The following is a 13,169-nucleotide window of genomic DNA, read 5'->3' as shown; positions in this document are numbered from 1 at the left end:
ATCATATTTATTTCTTGAGTAAGAATGCGTAGGAGGAGATAATCCTTCTTACTTTTTTTCTCAGGGGGTTTGGAATCAGGGCCTGGAATTTGTCGGGCAGGAGTGTTCACATGGATTTTGATGCAGAGATGAGCAGTTTAGATCATCATATACTTTTCTGTTTTTCTTTTCTCTCATGTTCTCCCTGTGTCCTAAATGTCACCCTGTTCTAGAGTAGATTTTAAAACTAGAATTAATTCTTTCAGGAAGGATTCATGGTGGACCAGTGCCCAAACCCTCTCTATCTCAGACCATCAGCAACCCCAGTGGAACACGTGCTTCTGAAGCCCTCGCTCCGTCTTTCAAATAAGCCTGTTTCCCAAGAAACAAAAGCAAAGCTTGACTTTTTCGTGGATAGACACTTGCTAAAGATCTAATGGTAGCATGAATTAATTTAGTTATGGAATCACGAAGCTAGTTTTTATTGAATCTTTTTCTTTTTCTTTTTTTGGTCGGTTGTGGGGCTTGATCTCTGGGCCTGGGCGCTGTCCCTGCACTCTTTAGCTGTCCCTGCACTCTTTAGCTCAAGGCGAGTGCTCTACCGCTTGAGCCACAGAGCCACTTCCTGTTTTCTAGTGGGTTTTATTGGAGATAAGAGTCTCACGCACTTTCCTGCCCTGGCTGGCTTTGAACCGTGAACCTCAGATCTCAGCCTCCTGAGTAGCTAGGATTACAGGCCTGAGACACCGGCGCCCGGCTGAATGTTTTTCTTAATCTAAGCAAGAGAATATAGCCACAAGTGTAAAACTCAGGGTCTTCCCTTAGCACACTATCTTAAAAATCCGTTTGTGACCAGCATAGCTGCTCTTTATTTTATAGCAGGGGTAGTGTTGATGTTACTGTGTTTTTCCTATTGAGAACGCCACAAATCTCTTGCTGCTCTTGGTGCCTAAGCCTTGGATTCCCTGAGAAGGCTGTACTCATCTTTTTGGATATGAATTTTGATAGACAATCCCTTACTCTAATTTTCTTTTCTAACTAGGAGCTTCCTTTGACATCCCCAGAAGACAGTAAGCAGGCCTCATCTGCTTAAGGGCCACACATTAACGTGACACAATCATTTGGCCTGAAGAGCATAATAGCCATTAAAAGGTTCTGATTTCTAGCCATTTTCTAGAAGATTGAATGTAATGTAAATTAATGTTCAAAAAAAAGGGACTTCTAGAATGGAGTTTCTTTTTTCAACAAGCAGTCATTTTAGAAGGAGAAGATAGAGAGACCTCTTTTAGAACAGTCTTCTTTGCCAAGGAAAAACAGTGAACATTACATATTTGAAAAGACAATGTGGACATTTAAACATGCCAACCCATTAAAAGTTACTTTTCTTGATGTAGTGTGGGGGGGAGGGGAAGAGGGAGGAAGCAGCTAGGAGGTGGGGGATGGGTATGACAGTGAGTGGAAATGCAGTACTTTTTTTTTTCTTTTTGCTGAAGTGGGAATTTGCTCCTCTACTTTATAATCGTTACAGAAATTTAAACCTCAAACCATTTCAGCCCAAGCTTATACTAAGCTTGTTAGTGGTTTCTGATGCCGTGGACGATAGTGCTGCCGCATTACCATAAATCAGCAGAATTAACTATGATCTTCAGAAGCATGCTTGAAAGTGGGTGACAGAAGTCTGCAATTTGGTGCTCTGAATATTATGATAACATTCTATATTAAATGTTCATAATCTACTTAAAGCTGAGCTTCAAGTACATTCTGTATTTGTGCTTTGCCCAATATTAAAAGCCAGGAACAATTATTATAAATCATAGAAGCCTTCATTATTTGCAAATGCAAAAAATAAAAAAGTGGTCATATATGTACCAAGTATCCCTTTAATTAATTTCAAAAAGTGTTCTTTTTTTACATTTAAATGTGGCTATTACTTTGTTCACTTAAGAATTGGCTTGATATTATATTTTTATTACATTGCCATTCACCAGGAAAATAACCTATAATTTCAAATGTATTTCAGATGCTATATTGAAAAGTTTAAAAATATGTATTATTCACTGTTCCTTCAATATGTAATGTCAGTTTTGTATTATCTTAGGACTCAAAAGGAAAGAATCCATACTGGGCAGAAAATAATACATGACATTGAAATACACAATAATTAACACCTACAAAATGATTTTTGTGAACTCTCCCCCATGCCTCTCAAATACACATCCTCACATGTGGTCCCAGAATGACCTCATGTGAGCAAATAAAGTGTTGTGTCTTTATTGTTCTAGTTATTCGATATTAAATTTCACACATTCCAAAGTATATTGATCAATGCACTGAAGTACAAAGAAAATATTTAGGCAAGTCATTCTTAGCAAATGGGTAGAAAACTATTATTTTTTAAACAATGTTGAGTAAATACAATCATAACCTAAAATGGCCAACCAGCTAACCATTTAAACTTCCTCTAAATAGTATTTATAAGGAAGGGTACATAGTATAATCAGTGGGTAATTTAGCAGGTTAAGCAAGTTAGACACACTGAGGATTTTAACCTGTAATTTATTGGACTAAAATGAAGGTCAAATAAATGATTCAAAATGTAAAGGTGTCCTTATTTTCCCATTAATTTTGCACAAATATAAGGAAGATGAAAGTTTAATAGTACTTTTCATTTACAATGCTGATCTGGAAAAGCTCGTCTAAGCCAGATCCTAGATGGGATTAAATGTGCTCTATTCAAAGTGGATCATTTTATAAATGCCTCATAAATTTCTTATACTCAAATGCTTCCAGGTCTTGCCTGGGGAAACAGGAAGAATCTGAGATCTTGAGATTTCACTGTGTAACATGATTTCCCAAGCTCCCCTGAACTTCCATGATCATTTGTAGCTGCTGCCAGCAGATCTCCTCCTGGGTGGCCTGTCGCTCAAAGGAAGAAGATGTACAAAGCACTTTGAGAAAACTGCTATCTGGGTGCAGAGCTCTCACCTGTAATCCTAGCTACTCAGGAGGTTGAGATCTGAGGATCAAAGTTTAAAGCCAGGCCAAGCAGGAAAGTCTGTGAGACTCTTAACTCCAATTAACCAGCAAAAAGCCAGAAGTGGAACTGTTGATCAAGTGACAGAGTAATGACCTTGAATTAAAAAGCTCAAGGACATTGCCCAGGCCCTGAGTTCAAGCCCCAGGATTTGTACCAAAAAACAAAGAAACAGAAAACCCCCAAAACAAAAACCCAACCCTTCCAAACCCTGCTAAGTGCACAGAAGATATGCAAAAGAAAACAAATTACTATTTATTGAGTACCTACCAAGTACTTTAGTATATAAATGCTTCACTTGAAAATTTTTCTGTCAGAAGCAGAGTATGTAATTTAATATTTTGGTCGGTGAGGAAATCAAGTCTCCAGAGGAGTTAAGTAAATTATTATAATCTCGGATTTAAATCCAAGCTGGGCTACTCTGGATCTGATTATTTAAATATCTCTATTGTATATCATTTTTATCTAAAAATGTATGCTAACAGTGAAAGCTACCAATTATGTGGTTGTGGTGCTATATTATCACTTATGAAAATACCAACTTTTTAAAAACAGAAAACATAGTTTCCTTCCTCTTCAGAGGATGAAGCTATGAGAGCCATGCATTTGTTGACCATGATTCAGAGGATGTAAAATAGGCAGAAGGTTAGATTTCTCAAGATTACTCAATCAGAGGCATGGATGAGTGCTATGAAGATGTGGTGGTTGAGCTGCTAGTTAAAGTAGCTTCAAACAGAAATGTTTTCTCTTTTTTGGCCTGAGGTACATTCATGATATTTTTATTAAAAAAATAATTTGGCAAAGTTACAAGAACAAGCTGGATATGGAGGACCTATGTTAATCCCTTGGAGCTATCACTTGTAATATTCAAGAAAATTTGGGAAAAGAACAATGTTTGAGATTCGCCTTACAGCAGCACAGCTAATTAATCAAGATATACTAACATAGAAAGAGGTGTTCATTCCATCAGTGGGGAAGAATACAGAGTTTGGAAAAAGATGTTTTTGGGGGGACGAAGGCATGATAAAAACAGTAGATGAACTATTTAATCCATGTATTAAGACAATTGAGTTCCCAGTCTGGGGATAAGTTCTATTAGGTCCCCACTGTTTACTTCAGAAGTCCAGAAAGCTTATAAAACAATGCCAACAAAACAATACTACAAAAGTCCTAGGAAAACAAAGGAGAATGTTTATCCTGGTCTTTTGCCAAAGAAGAAGTTTTGAACCTAAACATTAAACTGCCAAGTCATAAATTAGGAATTGACAAATGTACACAAAAATTAAAATCTTTCCTATCCGTTTGAAAAGGTAAAAGACAAGAAATTGATTAGGGAATAATATCTGTAATACATACAATATTCAAAGGAGTGGTAGTCATGATATGTAAATTCCCATGTAAATCCAACAACAAAGAGAAAAAGGGATACAGAAGGGCAATTCATTCTTGGAAGATAAACACAGTTTTGTAGTAAATATAGATTCATCATCTCACAGTATTTAGAGACATGCAAATGAAGAGTTACCAGTCTATATCCATCAAACTACTAGAACATGAACAGCCTCATGTTGATGAAGATGATGCTCTGGTGGAATGTGAATTGCTACGCGGCAATTTAAATTAAATGTGCACAAGCTATAGGACCCAGCAATTCTCTTTTAAAAATATAGCTTAGAAACCATTGTTTGTATGCTCAAAGATATATGTATAAATGTGATTATTATAGCTTTTTTTTAAAAGCACGTGGGACTTGTCAGGGCCTTGTACTTGTGAGGTGGATGTTTTGTCACTTCAGTTATGCCTCCAGGTCATTTTTACTTTAGTCATTTTTCAAATAAGACCAGGTTCTGGCTACAGTCCTTCTACTCGTGCCTCTGGAATAGCTCTGAGGTGCGCAGGCATAAATCACCACGTCAAGGCTATTGGTTGAGAAAGAATCTCAATAACTTTCCCCCAGGCTGGCTTCAAACTAATCTTCCAGATCTCTCTTTTCTGATTAGCTTGGATCACAGATGTGAGCTACTATGATGAACCTTCCCAGCATTTCTTGTAAGAATAGATCATTAGAAATCTAAGAGCTCATCTTTGCTAGGATTATAAATATAGCACCTACACACATGGAATATCAAGCAGCCATTAATAAGAAAGAGAGAGGTTTACATGTAGAAAGAAATTCAAGGATGAATGAAAAAAAGGAAAAATATTCATTTTTTTAATGTATATATATATGTAGTGCATAGAAAGTTCTGGAAGAATCTAGGGCTGTTGGTCAGTTGTGAAGAGCATGCATGAGGCTCCAGATTCAATCTTTAGCTTCTTTCTCCTCCTCATAAAAGCTTCTGACAGGATATATTTCTCCCAAATTCATAGTAATAAGGGGTGGAGCAAGACTGTAATTGATAGATAGAGGCCTATAAGTGTCTCCGTGTTCCACTTTTGCTTCTCCCTCACAGCTTTATTAAAGTATAATTAACAAAACAAAAACTATTATTTAAGGGTTACAACATGATGTCTCATAGTAAACATTGGGAAATAATTACACCAAGCAAATTAATGTATCTTTTACCTCACATACTTGTTTTTTGTGGGTGAAAACATTTAAGATCTATTCTTTTGGTAATTTGCAAGCTTTCACACATTGTTTTGAATTCTGATGTTCTGATGTAGGTACATGGAACTTGCTCATTCTAGCTGAAACTGTATCTTTTAACATTATCACACATCCATCTCTGCTTCTATTTACTCAGCGAAGCTTTTACTTGTACTTTTGAATTGTTTGAGAAATTTAACAGTATCCTTTTTAAAAAATTAGCAGTGGAAAATATCAATAACAGGGAAGAGAAAGTTCTTTTTAATATTTAAAAAAATGGGAAGTTCAAAAGGTTGTACAAGGGGGTAACAGTTTAACATGTTTACGTAAACATCAGTGCTTCCACATCAGAGTCACTCCTTCCACTATTCTCCTCCACCCTGTCTGTTCCCTTCCCCCAGACTCGTTTCACATTTCTTACTTCCTTTATCACCTATGTACATTACATATTCTGGCTTTATTTGTCCTGATTCTCTTTTTCATTTATCCATTTCTCTTTCACTACCTCCACTCCCCTTACAATCTCATTTCAGCTTCTTGATTTTTATTTTGTTAAACGATCTGCTATTTATTCCAAAGTTTTACTCCTTGGAGTTTTGCTCCTGCATATACTATATATAAAGCAAATTATTCATGTATATAAGCATTTGTCTGTGTGTGTGTTTATATGAGAAATTTCATTTTGGATCTAAGATCCACCTATTAAAGAAAAACACAAATCCTTCATTTTTCTCCATGTGGCTAATTCTGATTAGTGTCATATTTTCCAGGCTTATCCATTTCCCCGAAAAATGGCAAAATTGTTACTCTTTCTGCTGGCTGCTTAAAGTTCAATTTTATACACACACACACACACACACACACACACACACACACACACACACACACACACACATGTTTTGCATCTGTTCATCCCTTGTGAGGCATCTGGTTTTATTCCTTGGTTTTGATAGACTGTGCTGTGAAAAATGTAAGTGTGCAGCAGCCTTTGCTGTATCCTGATATGCCCAAGAGTTGTATCAGTGGACCATAGGGTAATTCTATTTAGTTTTTTGAGAAATCTTCATACTGATTTCCATAGTGGTTGTTTGCATTCCCACCAAAAGTATGATAGTGTTTCTCTCCCTAGCCCTACTCATTCTCATCAGTATTTGTTAATGTTCATATCCTTGATGATGGCCTTTCTTTACTGGAGTGAGATGGAATCTCAGTGGATTTTGATTTGCATTTTGTTTAGGTTGTTCAGGGTTGTGTTGAGCATTTTCTCATGGGTTTATATTGATTTTTTCCCCATGTACTGACATAGGAGCTGCAACTGCTAATCTCTTCCCACACAGTAGCACTTCATTTACAGTACAAAAGCGTTGCAGGTAGATAATGGATTGAAGTTCCAAATGGCAAAGACTTTGGAAGGCTCAGTTTTTCTATCTGCAAAATGGGTTTCAATCTTACAGGACTGTGGTAAGAACTGCGGAGGTAACCAGCCCAAGTCATAGGACTGGAATTCTTCCAGAATCAGAATTTTCTCATTGGTAGCCTCACATTTTAGCGTCACAACAGCCCCAGGATGCTGTAAGATATACTTTAACTCTGATATCCTATAGAGGGAGAATTGAGGCACAAAATTGTTAAATGGCTGATACAACACCAGACAACATCCATGATTAGAATATGGTTGAATGATCATTATTTTGAGGGGGTGGGGTATTTTTTCTTACAAGCTGAAAAATGGAAGGTCACATGCATACCTTTCCTTCAAGCACTGCCATTTCTTGACTTACAGTCCAATGCTCCTACTTTTACCTACAATGAAAAACTAATTTGGGATGGAAACTGGCATTGAGGGACCAGCAACGCACTCCTCCAGTGGCTCTGCCCAGTTCCCTAGGAAATGCCTGGCCTCAAATGTGGACGGTCCTGTTGTCACAGGGAGCCTAGGACAATGAAAGTGAGGCCTGTACTCAGTCCTGACCCAGAAGAGCTCCAGTCTCCACTTTTCTCTTAACTTAATTCTCTGAATGAATCTGTCACCTTCTCTCCCTGCAGCAACTATTTGAGCTTCTCCTGTTCACTCTGTCACTATTTTTACTTTCAGGGCTTTTTGTTCAATCAAGATACTTTCTGCAACAGAGATTTTCTGTGATAATTTATAAAACAAGAACAGGTAAAGCCTTGAAGTACTATTAGAGATATACAAGAAAATCTTCAAATATTAAAATGCTATGGTTATTTTGAATGTATTAGTGAGTCACTCTCAAAAGGGCTCAAAATGTTTTTTGAGTGACTTTGTTTTTCCAGAGCCTAATATACCACCTACCACATATTCAGTCATCCATCAATGTTTTTTAAATGAATGAAGGATTACAACATTTCAATTTTTTTTTATTTCCAAAGAAGAAACAATAGGATAGGTTTTCTGGAAAAGTGCAAGAATTATCTATAAAAAAGTATCTGCAGGGGCTGGGAAGGTGGCTCAGTGGTAGAGTGCTTGCCTTGCATGCCTGAGGCCCTAGGTTCGATTCCTCAGCACCACATAAGCAAAAAGAAAAAGCTGGAAGTGGAGCTGTGGCTCAAGTGGTAGAGCGCTCTAGCCTTGAGCTAAAGAGCTGAGGGACAGTGCCCAGGCCCAGAGTTCAGGCCCCACAACTGGACCCCCCCCCAAAAAAAAAGAAATGCAGTGGCATTATTTACCATAGCTAAGATATGGAACCAACCCAGATGCCCCTCAGTAGATGAATGGATCAAGAAAATGTGATATATACAATGGAATTCTATGCCTCCATCAGGAAGAATGATATCGCCCCATTTGTTAGGAAATGGAAAGACTTGGAAAAGATTAAATGAAGTAGGCCAGGCCCAAAGAAACATAGGTCCCGTGGTTTCCCTTATTTGCAGAAAAGGTCAAAAGCTATGTATATATGACCAGATAAGATAATTTTAAGCAAAATGAACCCCAAGATAGGGACACAAGTAGTTTTTTCTTTCTTGCTATTATTTCTAACGTATTTATAATGTATCATGTGATTTTTTTTGTTTCTTTGTATATTCCTTCCTCACCGTATAACATTTTCACTGTATTTGATGTTGGTGCCCTGCATCTTGTACATACACTTCTCTAACTGGGGGAGGGGAAGGGAAAAAACAAAATGCTTAAATAGGGATACAGGTTGACCCATTGTAACAATGAGATGCACAAGATACTATGTTGAAAAATGAACTTAACAATTTAGGTGGAGGGGGTGGAGTGTAGTTGTGGAGGTTGGAGGGAAGGGATGGTAGGGGAAAAACAAAGGAGGAGGTAGCAATGCTTGATAGGAAATGTACTCATTACCTTGCTCATGTAATTGTAACACCTCTGTACAGTATTTTTACAATAAAAAGTATTAAAAATGTCTGCAGTGAACTTGAATCTAGAAAAGATCTCTCTTGAGGCTGGATGTAGTGGCTCACACCTGTAATCCCAGCTACTTGGGAAGTAGAAATGAGGAGGACTGTGGTTCAAGGCAAGCCTGGGCAACAAAAAGTTAGCAGGTTCCCATAACTACCAACAAGTCAGTCATGTTAGTCCATAGCTATTATTCAGCATAGCTAAGAGGATCATAATCCACGGCTAGCACCAGGGAAAAAGCTTGAAAATTTATCTGTAAAATAACCTAAAGTATAAAGTACTGACAAAAAATAAAAATCTCTCTTTGGATTCTGAAAGATTTGGGGATTTAAAAATAAATATTGAGTATCTATTTTTGTTTTGTACCATATGCTTGAATCCTTCAGTTAGGAAAAGCTAGTACTAATTTCTCTTTCTTTTCTTTTTTCTCTCTCTTTTATTTCCTTCCTTCCCTCCTTCCATCCTCCTTCCTTCCTTTCTTTCTTCCTTTCTTTCTTTTTCTCTCCCTTCCTTCCTTCCTTTCTCTCTCCTTCCCTCCCTTTCCTTTTTCGCTCTCTCCCTCTTCCCTCCCTTCCGTCTTTCTTCCTCCCTTTCCTTCCCTTCCCTTCATCCCTTCACTTTCTTTTCTTTCTCCTGTAAAAATACTAATCTCATCAATGTTAGGACTGATGCCTGGTAGGTAGCTTCAAGCCTTACTAGAAAGCTCAGAGGGGACCCAGAAATTCTGTAGAACACTGGGAACTGGTGGCTCACGCCTATAATCCTAGCTGCTCAGGAGATTGAGATATGATCTTCACGATTTGAAGCCAGCCTCGGCAGGAAAGTCCAAGAGACTCTTACCTCCAATAAACTACTCAGAAAAGGCAGAAGTGGTGGTATGGCTCAAGTGGTAGAGCAGTAGTCTTGAGCACAAAGAGTGTCAGGGGTAGTACCCAGGCCCTGGAACTCCCAGGACTGGCAGAGAGAGAGAGAGAGAGAGAGACAGAGAGAGAGAGAGAGACAGAGACAGAGAGAGACAGAGACAGACAGAGAGACAGACAGAGAGACAGAGACAGGGAAGCAGAGAGAGACAGAGACAGAGAGACAGAGAGAGACAGAGACAGAGAGACAGAGAGAGACACACACAGAGACAGAGAGACAGACAGACAGAAACAGACAGAGACAGAGAAAAGGAAAGAAAGAAGGAAGGAAGGAAGAGAGGAAAGAAGAGAGTGGGGAGGGAGGAAGGAAGGAATTCTGTAGACCTTTTGGACAGGTGTAGGTACTAAGGAAGAAGTTTGAGTAAGTGAACACAGTGTGCAGAGAGAATGGCAGCAACAGGTGCTAATCAGTGAGATGACCTCGGAGACCCAGAGTCCTAGGCCCGTAGCTGTGGAAGCTCTGGGGGCTGACATGAGGCAGGAGTGGAAGCAGGTGGCTGGGTGCTGTCAACAAGCTGATACTTAGGGACAAACCTCCAGTGCCTCAGATGCCTGGGGAGAGCAAGATGGCCACAAAAATGAGAATACAGTCCAGGGCACGAGTCAGGACTCAGTTCAAGGATACAAGGTCAAGGCCTTGTCATAGAAGCCAGAAAGAAGACTGGAGACTCAAAATGGAGTCTAATGTCAGAGCAGTGTATATTCAAAATACTAAAGTGAGATTTAAAAGTTGCTCCTGCCCAGGATGAGCTCTGACGATCCCTATATGAAGAAGCCCATATTGAGTGATAAAACATGCTAATATAGAAGACATTTTTTAAAAAATTGAAAATGTAACAAAACATAACATTAATGTTAAAATTGGCTCTCTGAGAGTTCTTTTCCTTTTTCAACTTTGTTAGGAGGAATTTTTTGAGTGAAATTTACCTTAGCTTTATACCTAGAACATTCAGAGGAGCAATAGCTTGCATCACCCCCCCCCCCCCAGCATTTTTGTTTGATTGTTGCTTTTATTGTGCAGGTGGTTATTTTCCAACTATTCCTTAACTACAGAATTACTTTTCATGGTAAGATTGTTTGATCAATAATTAATTCATGCCAATGCAGATAGGAGAAAAATGGTCACAAAGTTACCTTAAGCATTATCCAGTTTGTATGAACCATTGTCTATTTTAATATTCTTAGGATGCAGATCTGACAATCCTGTTTTCACATAGTCCAGCTAAGTAGGGGGTTTTCATCAGTAATGAGAAGAAGACAAAGAAATTCAGGGCTATTACCCTTGACCTTGGACATGGGTCTAAAACTAGATCTCTGATAAGAAAGATGTTGAATGATTAAGAGATTTTGAAAGATTAAGAGCTTTCTCTTGGCTGACCATCCCTTCACCCCCCAAAAAAGCCTTCAAGGACTTGCTTCCTCAATGGAGGGAGGCAGTTTTCTTCAAGGCTGTGGTCCAGGAAGCCAGCAGGACAGCACGCAGGTTTTCTGAGGGCTTTCCATTTCCATTAAGGACCCTGGACACTTTTGAACAAAGGATGGGAGGGGGTATCTTCCGTGAGGAGATGCGGTGAGTTTTTGTGCCAATTGAAGACTATGAATTAATGCTTTTCTGATATTCCTAAAATTAAAACCCCATGAACTAACCATTTTAGAGTATTAAGCTTTGCTTCAAAATGCATTCTCCACAGATGAATCAAAGGCCCTAATGCATTTGCTATTTGGGAATAATAAAGCATGAAATGGGGTGTAGGACTTATATATTTACATAAGAAGAAAGAGCTGGAAAAGTTTCGGAAAAAACGACAACAGAAGTAGGTGCTACTGTGAGACTTGCTTTGAAAATGCAGTCGTGCCAACTGCTCCTGAACTGCTGGTTTATGCAGTGAAAGAGCACAGGGCTTTTGTTAGCCCCTACTCCATTGCCTGGGCTTCCCTGAGACTTCTTCTATACTTTGGCCAGCTTCTAAGCTTTGCCCTGTATACGTAGAAGGAAAAATAAGGAAATGGAAAAGCCTTTGTGTTGTCCAGATTTCCAGTGTTCATTGGGTATTCCTGTTGCTATTATAATACCCATTCACAATGGAAAAGAAAAAGTTAAAAATACAAATTCCAAGAACAGGATTGGAATCAACTTTGCATTCTGTGCAAGAAAACATTGTCCAAATTGCATATAAATGTACACAATCTCTTTTTGGCAAGTGTCATGCGACTCTCAAGCAATTCTTTTGAGGGACTATGGAGTTACATGACTTCATAGCCGTGAGTTATGTATCATCTTAGAATAAGTAAGAATTTTTGTTTTCAACCAACAACAAAAAGTCAGTACAGGTAGGAGCACTCTTATTTCAGCTACTCATAGCCAAGCAAATACCCCAGTGTCATATATATGCAGTCTCTGGATGCAGAGCTTTTGCCAACATAGGCTTAGCTGTATGTGACAGTGAGCTTTTGTTTATCAAGCCATAAACAAGATTCAAAGCTTGCTTCTTTTTCAACCAAAATGGTTCTGGAGGTAATCAGTCTACAGTTATTGTGGGGGGCCCCATGTCATTATGGATGCCAATTTCTTTGTCCTGGTTGTGTTACCATCCTGAGTTACCTCATTTCTGAAAATAGAAGCTCCAGCTCTAGTCATTAATTAGCCTTGCAGGAAATCGAGGGCTAAGAAGGCTCTAGAAGCTGCAGAATAGCTTTTCAATCATTTTTAAAAAGCTACTGTTTAATTATATGTTTAAACTAGCTGCAAGAGAGGTTGGGATTGGAATCTTTATTCTAGGCAGCGATGGCCCCACCTGAGCCCTGGAGTTTCATTAATAAGGAAAGAAGTATGAACGACAATCAGAGTAAATAGCCATCAGTTTGTCTGCATGCCTGTTCTAACATCGCTGCTTCATCTTGGTTACTTATTTCTTCACATTTAACTTTATTATTTCTTTTCCTGGGTGCAAGTGTAGATCTCTGATACACCAGTTACATTAGGTGAATTCTATAGCAATAATATTAAATTGGGAACCCCAAGAGATAAAAGCAGAGGTATTTTGTAACAAAAAACAAATGAGAAAGAGCGTATTAACTTTTTCTCTACCTTTTCTCACTTTTCTCTCCTCCTCCTCCTCCTCCTCCTCCTCCTCCTCCTCCTCCTCCTCCTCCTCCTCTTCTGTTTTATTTGTAGTTTCATGTCTACACTGAGGTTTGAACTCAGGCCCTCACATCCTCATTTGGCTTTTTTGCTCAACATCTTCATGATTCCTGAAT

This window comes from Dipodomys merriami, unplaced genomic scaffold, assembly GCF_024711535.1.
Source record: "Dipodomys merriami isolate MVZ:Mamm:240054 unplaced genomic scaffold, mDipMer1.0.p SCAF_173, whole genome shotgun sequence".
Lineage (NCBI taxonomy): Eukaryota > Metazoa > Chordata > Mammalia > Rodentia > Heteromyidae > Dipodomys > Dipodomys merriami.
Note: the sequence above shows the minus strand (reverse complement) of the source record.